The sequence below is a fragment of the Nicotiana tabacum genome, chromosome 20 (genome assembly GCF_000715075.1).
Source record: "Nicotiana tabacum cultivar K326 chromosome 20, ASM71507v2, whole genome shotgun sequence".
Taxonomy (NCBI): domain Eukaryota; kingdom Viridiplantae; phylum Streptophyta; class Magnoliopsida; order Solanales; family Solanaceae; genus Nicotiana; species Nicotiana tabacum.
In genome coordinates, this window is record NC_134099.1 from 28,017,000 (window position 1) to 28,033,365 (window position 16,366).

The window sequence follows — 16,366 nt, forward strand, 5'->3', positions numbered from 1 at the left end:
TTTATGTGTCTTTAATAGACTAACGAATTCGGAATTTGAATTACATTGAAGTAAACTAAAAAAACCAAATTTAAATAAAATGGGCCTGCCTCACGATGTTGATACAACCCAATTAGCCCAATGAATATGGGTACAATTCCAATGTCACATTTGATATAACATCAACGAACCACTACAATGACAATGCATACCCTCATTGAGCTGATAGCCGTGAATTCCAAAATCACTAAATCGATTTGTCCTACTAATCACCTATCAAGACCTGCTGCTCTAATGAACCAAACTAATTATGAATGAATCTTGTTTCATGAATTTTAACTGGTTTCGATACCAATCACCCAACAATAACTATGTTTTGCCTACCCAACGATTTCAGAAAACTTTAATCAAAAGCAGACCTTCTACCACACTATCACGACCAATGACAAAATTACTAGTAAACAGGCAGAATGTCACCAGACTTACTCCTGAATTCACATATCATTTATATAGATCCAATTGCTACTGATTGATATTAAATTCACACAAATTTTCAAAATAGACCACATATGCTCAATGCTATTTCAAATGTCCAATTCAACAGTTCAACATTACACAACTTTTAACATGTAATCAACCTTGCTGAACAAGTTTAATTGCACATAACTGCCAGTTATATAACAGGAAACTACACTATTAATATCAATCAAGATACAAACTGCTCTCAGTTGAATAACAGGCCCCTTGAACATTTCATTTCAACTTCAACAATCATACATCAGTAAGGTTCAGGGGAATGTACCTGGAAATTGGAATGTAAATAGAGAAAAGGAGAGGAGTCAGCTACTTTGAACAGCAACAACAAAAAACTCAGCAATATTACACCACAGAAATATAGGCAGATTGCTTTGAAAACCAGAAATATAGGCAGACTCCACATATCAGTTCAACATACTTCAAATGCACTCTTAGCCCTTCCAGCTGAACCTAAGCACCTCTATAATAATGCTAAACCCAAAACCCAAACTGAAACCCAAAACTAGTAATGAAACTGTGAAGTTGTTTCGGATTTCTCCATTTTTGATGTTTTTGTTTTCTGAATAAACTTGGAATTAAGATGCCGACTGAAATCAAAAGCAGGAATGAAAGCTCAAATTGAAACTCAGAGCTCAAGGCAGAAGAAGAAGAAAGAACCCCCTTTCCCAAGGCATTTCATACCCTTTTATAGGCAACCCCAAAGAGAATAGATCAGATTCTGATTTTCCAATCAGTCCCTCCCTATTTTCAGTTTGGTCCCTCTATTCTTAACTTGCTAAACAAGTAAATGCCTTACAATTATTAAAATCTACACTTGTACCCCATTCTAGAAGGCCCTAGGATATTCCTCTACCCATACAATACCCATACTGCCCTTCCATATACCTTGATATTACTATTCCTATCAGAACTACCATTTTCCATACCCAGATTACCCCTGAAAGCCCTTCAAAGTTACTGAACCTACCTTCATCCTTAATAGCTATAACCAATACCCTAACCCAATCTAAAACTAACTGAGAATGATTAACTAGCACTCAGAAAACAATTAATCAACTGACCAAACCCAATTGTTCAATTATATTAATTCAATTAAACTAAATGATATCAAACTAAACTTAAACTAACATGAACAACATTAAATGAACTGAAGCTAATTCTTAATCCGTAAACTCATAATCATTCAAAAAAATATCAATTCAGAACTAATCAACAATTGGCAGAACTTAACCTAATACGAATAAATCATAAAATTAACAGAAAAATTAACGAAACAACAACTGTAAATAAAACTTCAAACATGCGAGTAAAAGGAAACAGTAAAAACTCACAGAGGCACAAAGAACTCCGGCCAGTCAGAAACGTCTGAATCCTTTCAGATTTTTGACGCGTAACATCCCTAACCATGTGTTCTTTACAAGAGAACACATAGTTAAGTATACTACGGTTCGAAATCATAAAGATTTGGTTTTATGGTTTGGCCAGAAAATCCCAGATATAAGATTCGGGCCGTTTCACAGAGATTTCAAAGAAAATAACCATGGATTAGGGTTGAGGGAAGAACGGGGATTATGTGATGTGATTTTGGGCTGATGTGGATGAACTTGTCACTTGGCCGGAAAACTTCAAACTAAGATTCGACGAGTTCCGGCCTTATTCGAGGGGAGCCAGTGGGTGCAATGGAAAGAGGGGAGTGAGGGAGATCTGTGGTGTTAATCTGGAGGTGAACGGCGTAGGTGGCATTCACCACCCGCAAGGGGTTTGATAGCGGCGCGGATTAGGGTTCGTCGAGGAGGGGTAGGGTGAGGACGATGAGGCAAATGGGGGTAGGGGGAAGTTTCGGACCCTTTTAAATTCTGAACCTCGTTAGTTCCGGACCGTTGGATTGATGAGATCCAGCGGTCCTGATTCAGAGACCACGAAACGACGTCGTTTCGATTAGAAGAAGGAACGGACCGGGTTGGGGACTTGGGCTGGGGCTGATTTGCAACGGCTTAAGGTGTTTGGGCCTGAAAAATTCTCTGATTTGGCCCAAACTTGGGTCGTTTATTAAGACCCAATTTCTATTCTTATTTCTCTTTTATTCTTTTCTTTTCTCACTTTGTAAAATTTTTATAATTTTTTCTAATTTTTATGGAAATGTAAAACTAACATGAAATCCTAGTTATTTCAAAACAAAGACTAATTAATTACTAAAACTGTTCAAAAGCTATTTCATGACAAATTCACAATAAAAATCATTAAAATGAAGAAGTGAACTAATTTTTGTGATTTTCATGTTTTGTTTTTTTTTAAAAAACAATTAACCCTTAATTGATACTAAAACCTGAACGCAAACATGCATATTTTTGTACTTTATAGAATTAACATGCGCAAATAGAATGCAACAACTATCAGAAAATGACACCAAAATGCACGAAGATCGTAAAAAATAAAGGAAAATCATTTTGTTTGGAATTTTGGGAATAATCATATTTAGGGCAAAAATCACGTGCTCACATAGGGAATGGAGGCCCTATGTCTAAAAGGCTCAACTCAGGGATTGGAGCCCTAATGTTGGCAAAAAGGCGACTAGGGAATGAAGGCCCTATGTGTAAAAGGCTCAACTTAGGGATTGAAGCCCTATTGTTGGCAAAAAAGCGACTAGGGAATGGAGACCCTATGTCTAAAAGGCTCAACTCAGGGATCGGAGACCTAATGTTGGCAAAAAGGCGACTAGGGAATGGAGGCTCAATGTCTAAAAAGCTCAACTCATGGTTTGAAGCCCTAATGTTGGCAAAAATGCGATTAGGGAATGGAGGCCCTATGTCTAAAAAGCTCAACTCAGGGATTGGAGCCCTAATGTTGGTGAAAGGAGACTAGGGAATGGATGCCCTATGTCTAAAAAGGCTCTACTCAGGGATTGAAGCCCTAATATTGGCAAAAGAGGCGACTAGGGAATGGAGGCCCTATGTCTAAAAAGGCTCAACTCAGGGATTGGAGCCCTAATTTTGGCAAAAAGGCGACTAGGGAATGAAGGCCCTATGTCTAAAAGGCTCAACACAGGTATTGGAGACCTATTGTTGGCAAAAAAGGCAACTAGGGAATGGAGGCCCTATGTCTAAAAGGCTCAACTCAGGGATCAGAGCCCTAATGTTGGCAAAAAGGCGACTAGGGAATGGAGGCCCTATGTCTAAAAGGCTCACCTCAAGGATTGGAGACCTAATGTTGGCAAAAAGGCGACTAGAGAATGGAGGTCCTATGTCTAAAAGGCTCATCTCAGGGATCGGAGACCTAATGTTGGCAAAAAGGCGACTAGGGAATGGAGGCCCTATGTCTAAAAAGCTCAACTCAGGGTTTGGAGCCCTAATGTTGGCAAAAATGCGATTAGGGAATGGAGGCCCTATGTCTAAAAGGCTTAACTCAGGGATTGGAGCCCTAATGTTGGTGAAAGGAGACTAGGGAATGGATGCCCTATGTCTAAAAAGGCTCAACTCAGGGATTGGAGCCCTAATGTTGGCAAAAGAGGCGACTAGGGAATGGAGGCCCTATGTCTAAAAAGGCTCAACTCAGGGGTTGGAGCACTAATGTTGGCAAAAAGGGCGACCAGGGAATGGAGGCCCTATATCTAAAAGGCTCAACTCAGGGATTGGAGCCCTAATGTTGGCAAAAAGGCGACTAGGAAATGGAGGCCCTATGTCTAAAAAGGCTCAACTCAGAGGTTGGAACACTAATGTTGGCAAAAAGGGCGACTAGGGAATGGAGGCCCTATGTCTAAAAGGCTCAACTCAGGGATTGAATCCCAAATGTTGGCAAAATGGTGACTAGGGAATAAAGGCCCTACGTCTAAAAGGCTCAACTCAAGGGTAAGAGCCCTAATGTTGGCAAAAAGGCGACTAGGGAATGGAGGCCCTATGTCTAAAAAGGCTCAACTCAGGGGTTGGAGCCCTAATGTTGGCAAAAAGGCGAGTAGGGAAAGGAGGCCCTATATCTAAAAGGCTCTACTCAGGGATTGGAGCCCTAATGATGGCAAAAAGGCGACTAGGGAATGGAGGCCCTATGTCTAAAAAGGCTCAACTCAGGGATTGGAAACCTAATGTTGGCAAAATAGGCGACTAAGGAATGGAGGCCCTATGTCTAAAGGCTTAACTCAGGGATTGGAGCCCTAATGTTGGCAAAAAAGGCGACCAGGGAATGGAGGCCCTATGTCTAAAAGGCTCTACTCAGGGATTAGAACCCTAATGATGTCAAAAAGGCGACTAGGGAATGGAGGCCCTTTGTCTAAAAAGTATCAACTCAGAGATTGGAGCCCTAATATTGGCAAAAAGACGACTAAGGAATGGAGGCCCTATGACTAAAAGGCTCAAGTCAGGGATTGGAGCCCTAATGTTGGCAAAATGGCGACTAGGGAATGAAGGCCTTATGTCTAAAACGGCTCAACTCAGGGATTGGAGCCCTAATGTTGGCAAAAAGGCGACTAAGGAATGGAGCCTCTATGTCTAAAAAGGCTCAACTCAGGGATTAGAGCCCTAATATTCGCAAAAAGCGACTAGGGAATGGAGGCCCTATGTCTAAAAATGCTCAACTCAGGGATTGGAGCCCTAATGTTGGCAAAAAGAGACTAAGGAATGGAGACTCTATGTCTAAAAAGGCTCAACTCAGGGATTGAAGCCCGAATGTTGGAAAAAAGCGACTAGTGAACGGAGGCCCTATGTCTAAAAAGGCTCAACTCAGGGATTGGAGCCCTAATGTTGGCAAAAAGCGACTACGGAATTGAGGCCCTATGTCTAAAAGGCTCAACACAGGTATTGGAGACCTATTGTTGGCAAAAAAGGCAACTAGGGAATGGAGGCCCTATGTCTAAAAGGCTCAACTCAGGGATCAGAGCCCTAATGTTGGCAAAAAGGCGACTAGGGAATGGAGGCCCTATGTCTAAAAGGCTCACCTCAAGGATTGGAGACCTAATGTTGGCAAAAAGGCGACTAGAGAATGGAGGTCCTATGTCTAAAAGGCTCATCTCAGGGATCGGAGACCTAATGTTGGCAAAAAGGCGACTAGGGAATGGAGGCCCTATGTCTAAAAAGCTCAACTCAGGGTTTGGAGCCCTAATGTTGGCAAAAATGCGATTAGGGAATGGAGGCCCTATGTCTAAAAGGCTTAACTCAGGGATTGGAGCCCTAATGTTGGTGAAAGGAGACTAGGGAATGGATGCCCTATGTCTAAAAAGGCTCAACTCAGGGATTGGAGCCCTAATGTTGGCAAAAGAGGCGACTAGGGAATGGAGGCCCTATGTCTAAAAAGGCTCAACTCAGGGGTTGGAGCACTAATGTTGGCAAAAAGGGCGACCAGGGAATGGAGGCCCTATATCTAAAAGGCTCAACTCAGGGATTGGAGCCCTAATGTTGGCAAAAAGGCGACTAGGGAATGGAGGCCCTATGTCTAAAAAGGCTCAACTCAGAGGTTGGAACACTAATGTTGGCAAAAAGGGCGACTAGGGAATGGAGGCCCTATGTCTAAAAGGCTCAACTCAGGGATTGAATCCCAAATGTTGGCAAAATGGTGACTAGGGAATAAAGGCCCTACGTCTAAAAGGCTCAACTCAAGGGTAAGAGCCCTAATGTTGGCAAAAAGGCGACTAGGGAATGGAGGCCCTATGTCTAAAAAGGCTCAACTCAGGGGTTGGAGCCCTAATGTTGGCAAAAAAGGCGAGTAGGGAAAGGAGGCCCTATATCTAAAAGGCTCTACTCAGGGATTGGAGCCCTAATGATGGCAAAAAGGCGACTAGGGAATGGAGGCCCTATGTCTAAAAAGGCTCAACTCAGGGATTGGAAACCTAATGTTGGCAAAATAGGCGACTAAGGAATGGAGGCCCTATGTCTAAAGGCTTAACTCAGGGATTGGAGCCCTAATGTTGGCAAAAAAGGCGACCAGGGAATGGAGGCCCTATGTCTAAAAGGCTCTACTCAGGGATTAGAACCCTAATGATGTCAAAAAGGCGACTAGGGAATGGAGGCCCTTTGTCTAAAAAGTATCAACTCAGAGATTGGAGCCCTAATATTGGCAAAAAGACGACTAAGGAATGGAGGCCCTATGACTAAAAGGCTCAAGTCAGGGATTGGAGCCCTAATGTTGGCAAAATGGCGACTAGGGAATGAAGGCCTTATGTCTAAAACGGCTCAACTCAGGGATTGGAGCCCTAATGTTGGCAAAAAGGCGACTAAGGAATGGAGCCTCTATGTCTAAAAAGGCTCAACTCAGGGATTAGAGCCCTAATATTCGCAAAAAGCGACTAGGGAATGGAGGCCCTATGTCTAAAAATGCTCAACTCAGGGATTGGAGCCCTAATGTTGGCAAAAAGAGACTAAGGAATGGAGACTCTATGTCTAAAAAGGCTCAACTCAGGGATTGAAGCCCGAATGTTGGAAAAAAGCGACTAGTGAACGGAGGCCCTATGTCTAAAAAGGCTCAACTCAGGGATTGGAGCCCTAATGTTGGCAAAAAGCGACTACGGAATTGAGGCCCTATGTCTAAAAAGGCTCAACTCAGGGATTGGAGCCATAATGTTGGCAAAAAGGCGACTACGGAATGGAGGCCCTATGTCTAAAAGGCTCAACTCAGGGATTGGAGCCCTAATGTTGGCAAAAGGCAACTACTAGGTAATGAAGGCCCTATGTCTAAAAAGGCTCAACTCAGGGATTGGAGCCCTATTCTTGGCAAAAAAGGCGACTAGGGAATGGAGGCCCTATTTCTAAAAGGCTCAACTCAGGGATCAGAGCCCTAATGTTGGCAAAAGGCGACTAGGGAATGGAGGCCCTATGTCTTAAAAGCTCACCTCAAGGATTGGTGCCCTAATGTTGGCTTAAAGGAGACTGGAGAATGGAGGTCCTATATCTAAAAGGCTCAACTCAAGGATTAGAGCCCTAATGTTGGCGAAAGGCGACTAGGGAATGGAGGCCCTATGTCTAAAAAGGCTCAACTCAAGGATTGGAGCCCTAATGTTGGCAAAAGAGGCGACTAGGGAATGGAGGCCCTGTGTCTTAAAAGTCTCAACTCAGGGATTGGAGCCCTAATATTGGCAAAAAAGGCGATTAGGGAATAGCAGCCCTATGTCTACAAGGCTCAACTCCGGGATTAGAGCCCTAATGTTTGAAAAAGGGCGACTAGGTAATGAAGGCCCTATGTCTAAAAAGGCTCAACTCAGGGTTTGGAGCCCTAAATGTTGGCAAAAAAGGCGACTAAGGAATAGAGGGCCTATGTCTAAAAGGCCCAACTCAGGGATTGGAGCCCTAATGATGGCAAACAGGCGACTAGGAATGGAGGCCCTATGTCTAAAAAGTTTCAACTCAGGGATTGGAGCCCTAATGTTGGCAAAAAAGGCGACTAGGGAATGGAGGCGCTATGTCTAAAAGGCTCAACTCAGGGATTGGAGCCCTAATGTTGGCAAAAAGGCGACTAGGGAATGGAGGCCCTATGTCTAAAAAGGCTCAACTTAGGGGTTGGAGCACTAATGTTGGCAAAAAAGGTGACTAGGGAATGGAGGCCCTATGTCTAAAAGGCTCAACTCAGAGATCAGAGCCCTAATGTTGGCAAAAAGGTGACTAGGGAATGCAGACCCTATGTCTAAAAAGCTCACCTCAAGGATTGGAGCCCTAATATTGGCAAAAAGGCGACTAGAGAATGGAGGTCCTATGTCTAAAAGGCTCAACTCAGGGATTGGAGCCCTAATGTTGGCGAAAAACGACTAGGGAATGGAGGCCCTATGTCTAAAAAGGCTCAACTCAGGGATTGGAGCCCTAATGTTGGCAAAAGAGGCGACTAGGGAATGGAGGCCCTATGTCTAAAAAGTTCAACTCAGGGCTTGGAGCCCTAATGTTGGCAAAAAAGGCGACCAGGGAATGGAGGCCCTATGTCTAAAAGGCTCAACTCAGGGATTGGAGCCCTAATGTTGGCAAAAAGGTGACTAGGGAATGAACGTCCTATGTTTAAAAGGCTCAACTCAGGGATTGGAGCCCAAATGTTGGCAAAAAGGGCAACTAGGGAATGGAGGCCCTATGTCTAAAAGGCTCAACTCAGGGATTGGAGCCCTAATGTTGGCAAAAAGGCGACTAGGGAATGAAGGCCCTATGTCTAAAAGGCTCAACTCAGGGATTGGAGCCCTATTGTTGGCAAAAAAGGCGACTAGGGAATGGAGGCCCTATGTTTAAAAGGCTCAACTCAGGGATTGGAGACCTAATGTTGGCAAAAAGGCGACGAGGGAATGGAGACCCTATGTCTAAAAAACTCAACTCAGGGATTGGAGCCCTAATGTTGGCAAAAAGGCGATTAGGGAATAGAGGCTTTATGTCTAAAAGGCTCAACTCAGGGATTGGAGGCCTAATGTTGGTGAAAGGCGACTAGGGAATGGAGGCCCTATGTCTAAAAAGGCTCAACTCAGGGATTGGAGCCCTAATGTGGGCAAAAGAGGCGACTAGGGAATGGAGGTCCTATGTCTAAAAGGCTAAACTCAGGGATTAGAGCTATAATGTTGGAAAAAAGGAGACTAGGGAATGGAGGCCCTATGTCTAAAAAGGTTCAACTGAGGGGTTGGAACACTAATGTTGGCAAAAAGGGCGACTAGGGAATGGAAACCCTATATCTAAAAGGCTCAACTCAGGGATTGGAGTCCTAATATTGGCAAAAAGGGCGACTAGGGAATGGAAACCCTATGTCTAAAAGGCTCAAATCAGGGATTGGAGCCCGAATGTTTGCAAAAAGGTGACTAGGGAATGAACGTCCTATGTTTAAAAGGCTCAACTCAGGGATTGGAGCCCAAATGTTGGCAAAAAGGGCAACTAGGGAATGGAGGCCCTATGTCTAAAAGGCTCAACTCAGGGATTGGAGCCCTAATGTTGGCAAAAAGGCGACTAGGGAATGAAGGCCCTATGTCTAAAAGGCTCAACTCAGGGATTGGAGCCCTATTGTTGGCAAAAAAGGCGACTAGGGAATGGAGGCCCTATGTTTAAAAGGCTCAACTCAGGGATTGGAGACCTAATGTTGGCAAAAAGGCGACGAGGGAATGGAGACCCTATGTCTAAAAAACTCAACTCAGGGATTGGAGCCCTAATGTTGGCAAAAAGGCGATTAGGGAATGGAGGCTTTATGTCTAAAAGGCTCAACTCTGGGATTGGAGGCCTAATGTTGGTGAAAGGCGACTAGGGAATGGAGGCCCTATGTCTAAAAAGGCTCAACACAGGGATTGGAGCCCTAATGTGGACAAAAGAGACGACTAGGGAATGGAGGCCCTAAGTCTAAAAGGCTAAACTCAGGGATTAGAGCTCTAATGTTGGCAAAAAAGAGACTAGGGAATGGAGACCCTATGTCTAAAGAGGCTCAACTCAAGGGTTGGAGCACTAATGTTGGCAAAAAAGGCGACTATGGAATGGAGGCCCTATGTCTAAAAGGCTCAACTCAGGGATTGAAGCCCAAATTTTGGCAAAATGGTGACTAGGGAATGAAGGCCCTATGTCTAAAAGGCTCAACTCAGGGATTGGATCCCTAATGTTGGCAAAAAGGCGACTAGGGAATGGAGACCCTATGTCAAAAAGGTTCAACTCAGGAGTTGGAACACTAATGTTGGCAAAAAGGGCGACTAGGGAATGGAGGCCCTATATCTAAAAAGTCTCAACTCAGGGGTTGGAGCTCAAATGTTGGCAAAAAAGCGATTAGGGAATGGAGGCCCTATGTCTAAAAGGCTCTACTCAGGGATTGGAGCTCTAATGTGGGCAAAAGAGGCGACTAGGGAATGGAGGTCCTATGTCTAAAAGGCTAAACTCAGGGATTAGAGCTCTAATGTTGGCAAAAAGGAGACTAGGGAATGGAGGCCCTATGTCTAAAAAGGTTCAACTCAGGGGTTGGAACACTAATGTTGGCAAAAAGGGCGACTAGGGAATGGAAACCCTATATCTAAAAGGCTCAACTCAGGGATTGGAGTCCTAATATTGGCAAAAAGGGCGACTAGGGAATGGAAACCCTATGTCTAAAAGGCTCAAATCAGGGATTGGAGCCCGAATGTTTGCAAAAAGGTGACTAGGGAATGAAACGTCCTATGTTTAAAAGGCTCAACTCAGGGATTGGAGCCCAAATGTTGGCAAAAAGGGCAACTAGGGAATGGAGGCCCTATGTCTAAAAGGCTCAACTCAGGGATTGGAGCCCTAATGTTGGCAAAAAGGCGACTAGGGAATGAAGGCCCTATGTCTAAAAGGCTCAACTCAGGGATTGGAGCCCTATTGTTGGCAAAAAAGGCGACTAGGGAATGGAGGCCCTATGTTTAAAAGGCTCAACTCAGGGATTGGAGACCTAATGTTGGCAAAAAGGCGACGAGGGAATGGAGACCCTATGTCTAAAAAACTCAACTCAGGGATTGGAGCCCTAATGTTGGCAAAAAGGCGATTAGGGAATAGAGGCTTTATGTCTAAAAGGCTCAACTCAGGGATTGGAGGCCTAATGTTGGTGAAAGGCGACTAGGGAATGGAGGCCCTATGTCTAAAAAGGCTCAACTCAGGGATTGGAGCCCTAATATGGGCAAAAGAGGAGACTAGGGAATGGAGGCCCTATGTCTAAAAGGCTAAACTCAGGGATTAGAGCTCTAATGTTGGCAAAAAAGAGACTAGGGAATGGAGACCCTATGTCTAAAGAGGCTCAACTCAAGGGTTGGAGCACTAATGTTGGCAAAAAAGGCGACTATGGAATGGAGGCCCTATGTCTAAAAGGCTCAACTCAGGGATTGAAGCCCAAATTTTGGCAAAATGGTGACTAGGGAATGAAGGCCCTATGTCTAAAAGGCTCAACTCAGGGATTGGAGCCCTAATGTTGGCAAAAAGGCGACTAGGGAATGGAGACCCTATGTCAAAAAGGTTCAACTCAGGGGTTGGAACACTAATGTTGGCAAAAAGGGCGACTAGGGAATGGAGGCCCTATATCTAAAAAGTCTCAACTCAGGGGTTGGAGCTCAAATGTTGGCAAAAAAGCGATTAGGGAATGGAGGCCCTATGTCTAAAAAGGCTCACCTCAGGGATTGGAACCCTAATGTTGGCAATATAGGCGACTAAGGAATGGAGGCCCTATGTCTAAAGGCTTAACTCAGGGATTGGAGCCCCAATGTTGGCAAAAAGGTTGACCAGGGAATGGAGGCCCTATGTCTAAAAGGCTTTACTCAGGGATTAGAACCCTAATGATGGCAAAAAGGCGACTAGGGAATGGAGGCTCTATGTCTAAAAAGGCTCTACTCAGGGATTGGAGCCTTAATGATGGCAAAAAGGCGACTAGGGAATGGAGGCCCTATGTCTAAAAAGGCTCAACTCAGGGATTGGAACTCTAATGTTGGCAATATAGGCGACTAAGGAATGGAGGCCCTATGTCTAAAGGCTTAACTCAGGGATTGGAGCCCCAATGTTGGCAAAAAAGGTGACCAGGGAATGGAGGCCCTATGTCTAAAAGGCTTTACTCAGGGATTAGAACCCTAATGATGGCAAAAAGGCGACTAGGGAATGGAGGCTCTATGTCTAAAAAGGCTCAACTCAGAGATTGGAGCCCTAATGTTGGCAAAAAGACGACTAAGGAATGGAGGCCCTATGACTAAAAGGCTCAAGTCAGGGATTGGAGCCCTAATATTGGCAAAATGGCGACTAGGGAATGAAGGCCCTATGTCTAAAACGGCTCAACTCAGGGATTGGAGCCCTAATGTTGGCAAAAAGGTGAATAGGGAATGGAGGCTCTATGTCTAAAAAGGCTTAACTCAGGGATTGGAGCCCTAATGTTCGCAAAAAGGCGACTAGGGAATGGAAGCCCTATGTCTAAAAAGGCTCAACTCAGGGATTGGAGCCCTAATGTTGGCAAAAAGAGACTAGGGAATGGAGACTCTATGTCTAAAAAGGCTCAACTCAGGGATTGAAGCCCTGATGTTGGAAAAAAGTGACTAGTGAATGGAGGCCCTATGTCTAAAAAGGCTCAACTCAGGGATTGGAGCCCTAATGTTGACAAAAAATGACTACGGAATGGAGGCCCTATGTCTAAAAAGGCTCAACTCAGGGATTGGAGCCCTAATGTTGGCAAAAACGGCGACCAGGGAATGGAGGCCCTATGTCTAAAAAGGTTCAACTCAGGGGTTGGAACACTAATGTTGGCAAAAAGACGACTAGGGAATAGAGGCTTTATGTCTAAAAGGCTCAACTCAGGGATTGGAGGCCTAATGTTGGTGAAAGGCGACTAGGGAATGGAGGCCCTATGTCTAAAAAGGCTCAACTCAGGGATTGGAGCCCTAATGTGGGCAAAAGAGGCGACTAGGGAATGGAGGCCCTATGTCTAAAAGGCTAAACTCAGGGATTAGAGCTCTAATGTTGGCAAAAAGGAGACTAGGGAATGGAGGCTCTATGTCTAAAAAGGTTCAACTCAAGGGTTGGAACACTAATGTTGGCAAAAAGGGCGACTAGGGAATGGAAACCCTATGTCTAAAAGGCTCAACTCAGGGATTGGAGTCCTAATATTGGCAAAAAGGCAACTCCTATGTCTAAAAAGGCTCAACTCAAGGGTTGGAGCACTAATGTTGGCAAAAAAGGCGACTATGGAATGGAGGCCCTATGTCTAAAAGGCTCAACTCAAGGATTGAAGCCCAAATGTTGGCAAAATGGTGACTAGGGAATGAAGGCCCTATATCTAAAAGGCTTAACTCAGGGATTGGAGCCCTAATGTTGGCAAAAAGGCGACTAGGGAATGGAGGCCCTATGTCTAAAAAGGCTCAACTCAGGGGTTGGAGCCCAAATGTTGGCAAAAAAGCGACTAGGGAATGGAGGCCCTATGTCTAAAAGGCTCTACTCAGGGATTGGAGCCTTAATGATGGCAAAAAGGCGACTAGGGAATGGAGACCCTATGTCTAAAAAGGCTCAACTCAGGGATTGGAACCCTAATGTTGGCAAAATAGGCGACAAAGGAATGGAGGCCCTATGTCTAAAGGCTTAACTCAGGGATTGGAGCCCCAATGTTGGCAAAAAAGGCGACCAGGGAATGGAGGCCCTATGTCTAAAAGGCTCTACTCAGGGATTAGAACCCTAATGATGGCAAAAAGGCGACTAGGGAATGGAGGCCCTATGTCTAAAAAGGCTCAACTCAGAGATTGGAGCCCTAATGTTGGCAAAATGACGACTAAGGAATGGAGGCCCTATGACTAAAAGGCTCAAGTCAGGGATTGGAGCCCTAATATTGGCAAAATGGCGACTAGGGAATGAAGGCCCTATGTCTAAAACGGCTCAACTCAGGGATTGGAGCCCTAATGTTGGCAAAAAGGTGAATAGGGAATGGAGGCTCTATGTCTAAAAAGGCTTAACTCAGGGATTGGAGCCCTAATATTGGCAAAAAGCGACTAGGGAATGGAGGACCTATGTCTAAAAAAACTCAACTCAGGGATTGGAGCCCTAATGTTGGCAAAAAGAGACTAGGGAATGGAGACTCTATGTCTAAAAAGGCTCAACTCAGGGATTGAAGACCTGATGTTGGTAAAAAGCGACTAGTGAATGGAGGCCCTATGTCTAAAAAGGCTCAACTCAGGGATTGGAGCCCTAATGTTGGCAAAAAGCGACTACGGAATGGAGGCCCTATGTCTAAAAAGGCTCAACTCAGGGATTGGAGCCCTAATGATGGCAAAAAGGCGACTAGGTAATGAAGGCCCTATGTCTAAAAAGACTCAACTCAGGGATTAGAGCCCTATTCTTGGCAAAAAAGGCGACTAGGGAATGGAGACGATATGTCTAAAAGGCTCAACTCAGGGATTGAAGCCCTAATGTTGGCAAAAAGGGGACAATGGAATGGAGGCCCTATGTCTAAAAAGGCTCAACTTAGGGGTTGGAGCACTAATGTTGGAGAAAAAGGTGACTAGGGAATGGAGGCCCTATGTCTAAAAGGCTCAACTCAGAGATCAGAGCCCTAATGTTGGCAAAAAGGCGACTAGGGAATGCAGACCCTATGTCTAAAAAGCTCACCTCAAGGATTGAAGCCCTAATGTTGGCAAAAAGACGACTAGAAAATGGGGTTCCTATGTCTAAAAGGCTCAACTCAGGGATTGGAGCCCTAATGTTGGTGAAATGCGACTAGGGAATGGAGGCCCTATGTCTAAAAAGGCTCAACTTAGGGGTTGGAGCACTAATGTTGGCGAAAAAGGTGACTAGGGAATGGAGGCCCTATGTCTAAAAGGCTCAACTCAGAGATTAGAGCCCTAATGTTGGCAAAAAGGCGACTAGGGAATGCAGACCCTATGTCTAAAAAGCTCACCTCAAGGATTGAAGCCCTAATGTTTGGCAAAAAGACGACTAGAAAATAGAGGTCCTATGTCTAAAAGGCTCAACTCAGGGATTGGAGCCCTAATGTTGGCGAAAAGCGACTAGGGAATGGAGGCCCTATGTCTAAAAAGGCTCAACTCAGGGATTGGAGCCCTAATGTTGGCAAAAGAGGCGACTAGGGAATGAAGGCCCTATGTCTAAAAAGTCTTAACTCAGGGATTGGAGCCCTAATGTTGTCAAAAAAGGCGACCAGGGAATGGAGGCCCTATGTCTAAACAGGCTCAACTTAGGGATTGGAGCCCTAATGTTGGCAAAAGAGGCGACTAGGGAATGGAGGCCCTATGTCTAAAAAGTCTCAACTCAGGGATTGGTGCCCTAATATTGGCAAAAAAGGAGATTAGGGAATGGAGGCCCTATGTCTACAAGGCTCAACTCAGGGATTAGAGCCCTAATGTTGGAAAAAAGGCGACTAGGTAATGGAGGCCCTATGTCTAAAAAGGCTCAACTCAGGGTTTGGAGCCCTAATGTTGGCAAAAATGGCGACTAAGGAATGGAGGCCCTATGTCTAAAAGGCCCAACTCAGGGATTGGAGCTCTAATTATGGCAAAAAGGCGACTAGGAATGGAGGCCCTATGTCTAAAGAGTTTCAACTCAGGGATTGGAGCCCTAATGTTGGCAAAAAAGGCGACTATGGAATGGACGCGCTATGTTTAAAAGGCTCAACTCAGGGATTGGAGCCCTAATGTTGGCAAAAAGGAGATTAGGGAATGGAGGCCCTATGTCTACATGGCTCAACTTAGGGGTTGGAGAACTAATGTTGGCAAAAAGGTGACTAGGGAATGGAGGCCCTATGTCTAAAAGGCTCAACTCAGAGATCAGAGCCCTAATGTTGGCAAAAAGGCGACTAGGGAATGCAGACCCTATGTCTAAAAAGCTCACCTCAAGGATTGAAGCCCTAATGTCGGCAAAAAGGCAACTAGAAATGGAGGCCCTATGTCTAAAAAGTTTCAACTCAGGGATTGGAGCCCTAATGTTGGCAAAAAAAGCGACTAGGGAATGGAGACGCTATGTCTAAAAGGCTCAACTCAAGGATTGGAGCCCTAATGTTCGCAAAAAGGCGACTAGGGAATGGAAGCCCTATGTCTAAAAAGGCTCAACTCAGGGATTGGAGCCCTAATGTTGGCAAAAAGAGACTAGGGAATGGAGACTCTATGTCTAAAAAGGCTCAACTCAGGGATTGAAGCCCTGATGTTGGAAAAAAGTGACTAGTGAATGGAGGCCCTATGTCTAAAAAGGCTCAACTCAGGGATTGGAGCCCTAATGTTGACAAAAAATGACTACGGAATGGAGGCCCTATGTCTAAAAAGGCTCAACTCAGGGATTGGAGCCCTAATGTTGGCAAAAACGGCGACCAGGGAATGGAGGCCCTATGTCTAAAAGGCTCAACTCAGGGATTGGAGCCCTAATATTGGCAAAAAGACGACTAGGGAATAGAGGCTTTATGTCTAAAAGGCTCAACTCAGGGATTGGAGGCCTAATGTTGGTGAAAGGAGACTAGGGAATGG